Source organism: Alosa sapidissima, chromosome 21 (assembly GCF_018492685.1).
Source record: "Alosa sapidissima isolate fAloSap1 chromosome 21, fAloSap1.pri, whole genome shotgun sequence".
NCBI lineage: Eukaryota > Metazoa > Chordata > Actinopteri > Clupeiformes > Clupeidae > Alosa > Alosa sapidissima.
Genome location: NC_055977.1, coordinates 23,860,701 through 23,869,986, shown reverse-complemented (window position 1 = coordinate 23,869,986; position 9,286 = coordinate 23,860,701). Strand labels below are relative to the sequence as shown.

Genomic DNA, 9,286 nt, shown 5'->3' with positions numbered 1-9,286 from the left:
TAAACACTACACATAACCACAAAAACGCCATCCCCACTGTGAAGCATGGTAGTGGCAGCATCATACTGTGGTTATGCTTCTCTGCAGCAGGCCCTGGAAGGTTTGTAAAGAGGGTAAAAATGAATTCAGCATATACCGTAATTTCCCAACTATTAGCCGCAGCTTATACATTGATTTTGCTAAATTTCTTCAGCTATGAAGCTGCAGGGGCAGTTAATATGGTATTAATATGGTTTTGTTTTGTTTCTTTTAACTTGCATAAAACACTGTCCTGCGGCCTATAATACACAATGTGGCAAATACACAGGAAAGTAGCCTACTGTAGGCAAATCCTGGAGGACAATTTGATTGAGTCTGTAAGATAACTATGACTCAGGAGAAGATATCTCCTCCAGCAAGAGAATGACCCAAAGCATAAAACGGAAGCTACACAAAAACGGTTTAAAGTGGCCAAGTGAAAGCCCAAACCTCAATCCTATAGAAAATCTGTGGCTGGACTTGAAAAGGGCTGCTCATACAAGATCCTTGTCCAGCCAGAACAGTTTTGCAAGGAAGAATGGCCAAAAATTGCAGTATCCAGATGGACAATCCTAATAGCAACCTATCCAGTGCTGTGATTGCGGCCAAAGGTGCATCTAAAACGGTAGTGAACCAGTGTAGTAGGCCTACCTCACTGAAAGGAGATCTACTGTAGTGTGGTCAGGCTATCTCTGCTCCTCTTGAAAACAGCATTACGGCAAAGGCCATACACGTTATAATTGATGACAGTTAATAATGACTATAAGGGAATTTAATTTGACACCCCTACAGGGTACTTTTGGACAATAAAACAACAGTAACTTATTCATTTGGGTTTCCTTTATTTGTTCATGACACAATCGTTCAGCACATGCCAAGGAAGAAAAAAACACATCGTACGTAAAGGGATTGTGAGCTGGTAATAACTGCAACTAATTCTATGACTGTATACTAAAACTGTTATGTCAACAGAATCAGCAATTTTACAAACAAAAAGTCATGGCATGGAAATAACAATGTGTGCAAGTGGATGCTAGAACCCTAATGACACAGAGTTGGTAAATAGCCAATAGAACACTTACAGACCTTGCACTTTATTGAATCTGAAGGCCTATCTGAATGGGGTAGTTTCACAATCAGGATAAGTGCTGAGTTTCACAAGGCCTAATAATTACCGTCTTAAAATCCCATGATTTTTTTTAACAATCATAAAAAGGATAAAAACTGTTTCATGGCAACTGGTCATTGACAATGATCAGATATATACAGATAGGTGGACAAATTAGTTTTTCACTATCGGTACAAGGTTAAATATTTGCATACAATATTTGTAGTGTTTATTATTGTTCCTTAACATAATTTAAGTAAGACTGGTTAAGTAAGTTGCATTATCATACATGATATCATAATGATCAATTTACACAATTTTAACAACTTGTACTTTTTCCAATTGTCAAGGTGTTAAGTCTAAGTCATTAATAACAACATAGTTATCCAACATACTCACATATTATCAGGTACACAGACATGTACGCAGAAAATGTCAAGCCCTGATTGGGAAAACTTTCCAATGACAAGATATTTATACAGAAATAGCAGACAATTTTCTTAGTGAGCTATAGGTTATAGATTACCTGCCTCTGATGTAAACTGCATTTCCAGTCATATACTTTTGATGCAGTCAAAATGCATCAGCAAATGTCATCAGTTTTGGTGCCATGTTGACTCTGAGATGCATAGATAAACTGTATCATGCGAGTTTCACTGAGCCAGTGAAAGTAAACAGCCCTCTCCCAGCCACTGTGCCAAGTCACAGCCGAGTGTAGGGTGTTTACATTAACTTAACTCTCACAATTCCTCATGTTGTCTTGTATGCGGCAAACTGCCAACATGGTTCATGAGTATGGGACTTAGGTCCTGTTCACATTAAGCTGGGTAAATCTAAATACGCATATTTAAGGTGAAAATGATCTCGTCCACACATCATCGTTTTTCAAAAGTTTTGGGTCCACACTAGAACACGAAAATTCTATGGAAGTGTTTGCTGTTGGTGGTGTCTGCAACACTCAATTTTATCAGCATTGTGGCAACCGCATATCATCGTATCTGAAACTCTGCGTTCTCACTGCGCAGACTACAATGTGAACCTGCTGTTTTCAAATGTATGCACATCAGAGAGCATTTTCAAAAAGCATAGTTTTTTAGAAAATGCTCTCATTTTTTAGCCTGCGCGCGCGATTTGATTCACGCTGCTAAGGCAGCCTGAAGACCATGGAGCAAAATTTCGCCTGAGATAGGAAACCAATCACAGAACCAGGTGGGAAAGCAAGACGATGATGAACTATGCACAGACGCATTTGATAGACATCCGTGGCACCCAATAAACGGATCTGGGCATTTTTTTTCAAATACGAGAAAATGAACGTTTGGTTCCCAGACCACGTCTCATTGAGAAGTGGTGGCGCTAGCCAGGCTAGTAGCCTCCCTGAATTTCATGATGTTTCTTCATTTTTATCTTCATTTTTAGAAGTGATTGTGCGTATTCTTATTTACTTGGCTTGGTGTGGACAGGACCTTAAAAACCAAGGGGGCTGAAAGTAACATTTGTTGTAACACGCTCAATAACACAGCCTAAACCAAAACACTGCTATGGCAGACCTGAGGGTCTGTAACTGAAGATAACAAAGCACCTGAACACCAGCTTACGTTCCATAAAGACAAGCACATTACTTAATAGTCTCTAGCCTTATGCCATTGCATTTAGATGACAATTACAACAGTTGTATTTGAACAGGAATCTATTATTATGAGATTTGCCATTTTCCTTTTTTAATTGTGTTGATTGGTTAAAAATGTAATATATTAGCTATAGTATAGGCCTATTTTTGCGTGGTGTTAAAACCTTGCTTTTCAATCTTGCAGAAAAAGAAACTTTATGTAACGTGACAGAAATAGCTGAGGTTGGCTGAAGGACTAATTAACAACCATGGAAAAAAAAAGCTACAACAACAAACTGAATGAGGCACAACTACTCAAAATTTTTTTTTTTAGCATTTCAACGGAAGGCAACACTGGATATGGAGGCCAGCAGGAGGGTGAGCATTGTTGTTCCATGAGGTAAAAGAAGCCACCGGCAGCCGCAAACATCTGACTGAAAGCCAAAGAGTGTGTGACAAAGCTTCCAATCAGGGATGTTTACAGCCACAGATTGCCCTCAGCCAGCGGGGATCTATAACACATTGCCAACAACAACAGCATGTCAATATGATACACTAGCACAACTAAACATCACTGAACTCATTTTCACTATCAGAAATGAGATTTTGCTTTCATAACCGTATATACTGGGGAAGCGTATTTGTCGTGTCCATAACATTTTAGCCTTCTTGCACTGTCGTGGGCCTAACTCAGCAAAGGCTGCTTTGTTAGTGATGTGTTCTGCTGTCTTTGGTTCTTTGGTTGGACATTCAACGGGGCCTTACTTACTAAAGAAGCCTAAAGTTACTAAAGTTGCTCATGAAGGTCGTTTTGGTTTTTTGGTTGGACCTTCAGGCTACTGGCTTTGCTTATCAACAGGGCATAAGTACTTACTAAAGAAGCCTACTTGTTCCTCATGAAGGTTGTTTTGGTTCTTTGATTGGGCATTCAGGCTACTGGCAGCACATGTTGTACTGAAGAGAGCCTTTAGAGATCCCAGGGGCTGTTGTACCCTGTCATGATGGGTCATGTTAAAGAAACAACAAAGAGTTTTTTTTGTGCCTTCAAATAATGTTTCCAAAATCGTTTCAGTGGTTCATCAACTCGTAACAGGGTGAACACGGCACTTCTGCATTCACTTCGCTGCCGTCTATCGGCTATAACCGCACTATGTAAGTTAACCAGATCGGGTAGCGGATCTGTAGTTTGATGGAATGAGACATAAGAAACTACAAATTTGACATCTAATGTCGCAATAAATCATACTTTCATAAAATCATGCAACATATTCTACATTGTCTTTGGACATCGTAATTTGCAAAGCCTGTGCTGGATAAACAAATAGCGTGCGTGCGTGCGACAGGAAAAGTTCTTTGGTGTTGCTTTAAATAGGCTTGTTTGTTGGTCAGCCACTGTGGGAAATCCGCTACCTGTAACACAAGTACGGTAGTATAACATCTTTCCTGTGTATATCCGAAATAGGTGACATCACATCAAAACACCATCACACTTAGACACACCTAGAGCTGCACTGATGTTTGTCCTTCTTTACACTTCTCTCATCCTCTCAAAGGAACTCTAGATGTCATTCATAGTGACCATTGGTTACATGTCTGACCAAGGCCCTTCATCCCGGATTTCTCAGATTGGCTGAGCGGCCAGATTTAGGAAGACTGTTGGTGGTTCTAAACTTTTCCATTTGAGAATGATGGATGTTACCGTGCTCTTGGGCACTTTCAATGCTGCAGAAATTTTCTTGTATCCTTCTCCATATCTGTGTCTTCACACAACCCTGTCTCGCAGGTCTACAGACAATTCTCTCGATCTTGTGGCTTGGTTTTCACTCTGACATACACCATCAACTGTGAGACCTGATATAAAGAGATGTGTACCTTTCCTAATAATGTCCAGTGAATTCATTTAGGCACAGGTGGACTCCAATCAAGTTGAAGAAGCATCTCAAGGACCATTGATAGAAGTAGGATGCACCAGAGCTCAATTGCAAGCATCATAATAAAGGGTCTGGATATTTATATAAATGGAATATTTCAGTTTTTTATTTTTTGTCTATTATTTTTTATAAATGTATTAAAAAAAAATGGAGTGTTGGAGTATTGTGTGTATATTGATGAGGAAAAAAATTAATTGAATCCATTTTAAAACGAGTCTGAAACTGTATGTTATTTTTTAAACGAATAGAAAGCATCTTTCTGCGTTCTGTTTATGTTTATGTAGCCTATAGGATGTTTTGAATTTTTGGATAAGGAAAAATGCTTCAGATGAAATAATTTGGCAGACCTCCTGCAGTACCTCTGCGGACCCCCTAGGGTTGCGGACCCCCGGTTGAATATCACTGAGCTAGGCTAATGATTAGACTTAGCAGCACCTAGACAATTGAAAAAAGTTAAAAAAAAAAAAAAAAGAAAAAAGTAGCACAAAAGGCTAAAACACATAGAAAGATTCAGTGAAATGTAAATTTCCATGACTTTTCCCTGAGAAAACAAACTGAATTTTCATGACTTACTTTAGTAAAGGGTAAAATACAACGATCAAAGATTTCAGAACAGTCCCGTAGCGGTCAAGAATCTTTTACTTTTTTTAGAGCGGGAGATGAATAAATGGGCATTGAATGAACACAGTTGGGCTAACCACAACTACTCAAGCAAGCAGTGAAGCTATAAACCATACACCAATTCTGAGTGTAAATTTGTATTAGTGCATTTTGGCAAGTTTAAACTGCTACAGCAAAATTTCCTGATATTCCATGATTTTGCCCCAAAATGATAAAACTCCCTGACTTTCCATGTCTGGAATAGACTTTCCAGAATACCATGATATTCCAGAAATTCCTTGATCCGTGAGAACCCTGTAATAAACCTGGGTTCATGTGGACGGGGGAGCAGTTTCAAAGAGGGACATCAACTGACTACCATGTCTATACAAAGAAGAGTGTGCTCTACCCAATGCATAACTCAGTGGCGCAAAAAGTGGGTATGCGCTATATGCGGCGCAGCACCATGGGGGCGCCAAAGCGATGGTAAAAATAATAATAATAATATATTTGGTATATTCTATATGTAGCTACTGTTGTATGTTTCTAAATCATTTCTGCATTTCCTCAATGTTAAATAACATTTTAGAGGACTAACAGGCTAGAGTAGGCGCCCTATCTCATAAGATTCTATGATAGAATTTTGACATAGAAGAGGGAGTGGGGGGCACCGTAAGCGCTGAGTAAACAGGTACTTGAGCAGGTGAGTAGTGAGTTTTCGTCTATGGACAAAGAGTTTTCGTCTATGGACAAAGATGGATAAAGCAAAAAAGCTGTCGGGGGCTAAAAATAGAAAAAAAAAGGGAAAATGAGATGGCATGTCAAGGGATGCGACAGTAGTTAAATAAGTGGATGGTGAAAAGCAACAGGTAGGATTTAAAGTGTGACGTCTGTGCTTGGAGGCACACGTTTCATGTTCATGTTATTCATGTTACCAGACTAACTAGCGTTTGCTAAGCATATGCCGATTGAAACATAGCCTATTCCATTCAGATAGCTAGGTGGCTACCATGCTCATACTGCACTTTTAATGGCAAACTGCAAACAGAAATGTCACACTAACAACAACTCATTACATGTTTCCTTTTCCTAACAATGAAGACTCCTTAATTAATAACTTAATATTGTGATGTCAATGTGGTGCAAACAAAGGCTAGAGTTGGATCAGCCTTATCCTTTGTGAGCAACAGCTGGCAAAAGGACGTTATGAGAACCGTTTAGACTCTCTTAAAGTGATGATGAGAACTTCAAGTTCAAATCGGCAGAATTTCTTTAAAAATAATAATGTGTAATACATTATTGGCCTTTTGTTTTACTTTAGTGGTTTGTGTTTTTTTTTTTTTTTTTTTGGGTGGGGGTGGGGGGCGCCAATTTGTTGTTGCATACCCCTCAAAAAATGGGTAGCTGCGCCCCTGGCATAACTCAAACCCATCTTTAAAAAACTATGACTTACAAGCTTACAAAAAGGCAAGCGAAAGAACAACCATCTTAATGTTAAATATATTAATATACATCATATATTAATATAACTATATATATTGCTTGTTTTAATTTAATACCATATTCAGCAAGCCATAACTTCACAAAAATATTAATCTGTGGGCCAAATAACTTTGCATTCATTCATAGTTGTGATGCCTTCAGTGAGAATCTACAATGTAAATAGTCATGAAAATAAAGAAAATGCATTGAAATGAGAAGGTGTGTCCAAACGTTTGGCCTGTACTATACACACACACACACACACACACACACACACACACACACACACACACACACTTTTCAACACAAAACAAAAAGCTCACCCTATGATGTTGCAACAAATATAAGCAGGAAGTGCCTCTGCATATTGATCTGCACAGTGATGAGAAAAAGCAATCACACTAGAAGTGTCATGTTCCCACAACATTGTGTACTGAAGAGAATTGAAAAGACCTTTCTCTAAGGGTCAGGAATGGACATATTGGCCATCCAAAAGCAGCATCTGCAGCTCAATTTGATTACTATTCTCCTTCAAGACTTCTTCATAATATAGATATCAGGCTACAGATACCACAAAAACATTGATATACTAAGCTAGGATATGTGTCGGGTCAGTTATTAATTAATGCTGACTCAAAGCAATAGGTCTAATTTACCATTTGGATATAACTGATATAGTTAACAAAATACCAATCAGACATCTGAAATGGGAATGCTACTATGTGAACTTTGACCTGAATGTTCTTGTTTTTCAGTCCATCCTGGGAATAAAAAATATAAATAAAAAAGTAAAACAAGCCGATTTATTTGTTTCTGCATTGTTGTCACGTTCAGATTGTTTTGTGAGTCAAGACTGGCCACCCAAATGTGAAATGTAGAAAAAATGTGTAAACATTCAACACATTAGAGAAAGCAATGCTGTGCTGAAGGTCACGGAGGTCATCTGAGGCCTTGTTTTCACACAATGCCAGTCAAAAAACCCTCAGCACTGGGCAGATGGTCTTTCATTTGTTTTCAGCCCAGGCACAGGGAGTATGAGCAGACCCAGTGGGGTCTGCAAAGCTGAAGTGGGTCAGAGCCAAAAGAGGGATGAGGACCTGCCATATGACCTTTGACTTTTAACCTCAATCTGGCAGCTGGAAGGTTAGAGATGCACACATCACAGTTGGGGTATGGAGACTCTTAGTCTAATTATTGTGTTGTTGTTTTTTTGGATTTCAGACATACTAAATGAAAAGAAATACAAACATCTATTTACTATTTGAAATGGTAAGCTTAGTTATTAAAGTGCAGAGAAAGTTGGGCAAGAGACTTTTTAAACTTAGTCCTCTGGTATGTATAATACATTATAATGTGCATTTCTCAATATCGTTTTAGGCTACATATCACAAAGTATACAGGTGCCCTGTGAAAGCAAACTTAGGCATACTATCTATAACATATCCTGTTAAAAGCAATGCGTTTTTTATCACAAATTAACCTGGGCGATAAGAATACGTTAGTTTCAGGTAATAAATAAACTATCCCAAAAAAAACCCCGCATCAATGTTGCACAATTACTGTATGCAACAGCTCTGTGTAACAATGTTGACATTGTTGCTCATTCCAGGTCATAACTAGTCCAAACCATCAAATTTACTGAGTCCCATTAATCTTTTTCTGTTTACCCCAAACTCTCGCAAATGAAAACAGTAACGCACAGGTCATTTGTTCAGTCCTGTAACTTTAACACTTCATCTAGCCAGCTAGCCAACATCATGAAGAGTACTACTCTCTGTTACAAATAATTGTGCCAAGTTTTATCTCGGTGTAAATCTAAATGTGTTGAAAAGTGGCCCTTGCACGAGAGCATTCACGCAGTTCTTTTAAATGAAGCAACCTCTGGAACTTTTCAGGTGGAATGACCAAGTATTTAAAACTTGACCCTGAATCGACTAGCCAAATACATACCTCAGTTGGGCTGACAACCATTAGCATCCCCGCTATCCTTCGCTTTCAGGCTATGACACGTTAGCTCAAGCTAACGTTTCTGAGCTGGATAAGAAATATTAGTGACCTCAATGCATGCGTTCAGACTTCAGCGAATGTCATCTAGCACGACAAGCGTGTACTAAACAGTCCAACAAAATCTTTTAAATTGACAACATTTCCCAGTCTCTGGAGTCTTCTTTGGTCCACCTTACGTTAGTTGCTTCCGTTTTTCGTCTTTAATATGACCTTTAGCCATCGAGATTAAACACTAGAGGGGCAATGGAGTGACGTATCTTGACGCAGATTCAAAAACCCGGAAGAGGTATCCACTAGTGTCCGCCATACTATTGGGGCGTTTCATTGTACAAATAAAAAGCAATGTCCCTGTCATATGCCACCCCATAACTTTAAACAGGGCATACCATTTGAGTTGAAAGAAATGTATAAATTACAATGATGATAAATGGATATAAGAATTTATATCTTAAAATATGACAAATATTTTACTTATTATGTTTTATAATAAGGTAGCCTAGATTAAATTCATTAAAAGCCCTATTGAGATGA

At 38.5% G+C, this 9,286-nt stretch overlaps 1 long non-coding RNA gene across 2 annotated transcripts; it reads right to left on the bottom strand.

Moving 5' to 3' along the window:
- Window positions 1-7,537: 7,537 nt before the first annotated feature.
- Window positions 7,538-8,964, bottom strand: LOC121696229. Of its 2 annotated transcripts, none has more exons than XR_006026256.1 (2): window positions 8,699-8,964; window positions 7,538-7,884 (listed from the first exon to the last, which is right to left on the bottom strand). It is a non-coding gene; the product is annotated as an uncharacterized LOC121696229 (long non-coding RNA). The 2 variants fall into 2 exon arrangements; XR_006026255.1 differs by having other exon boundaries at window positions 7,538-7,810.
- Between the last annotated feature and the right edge of the window lie 322 nt (window positions 8,965-9,286).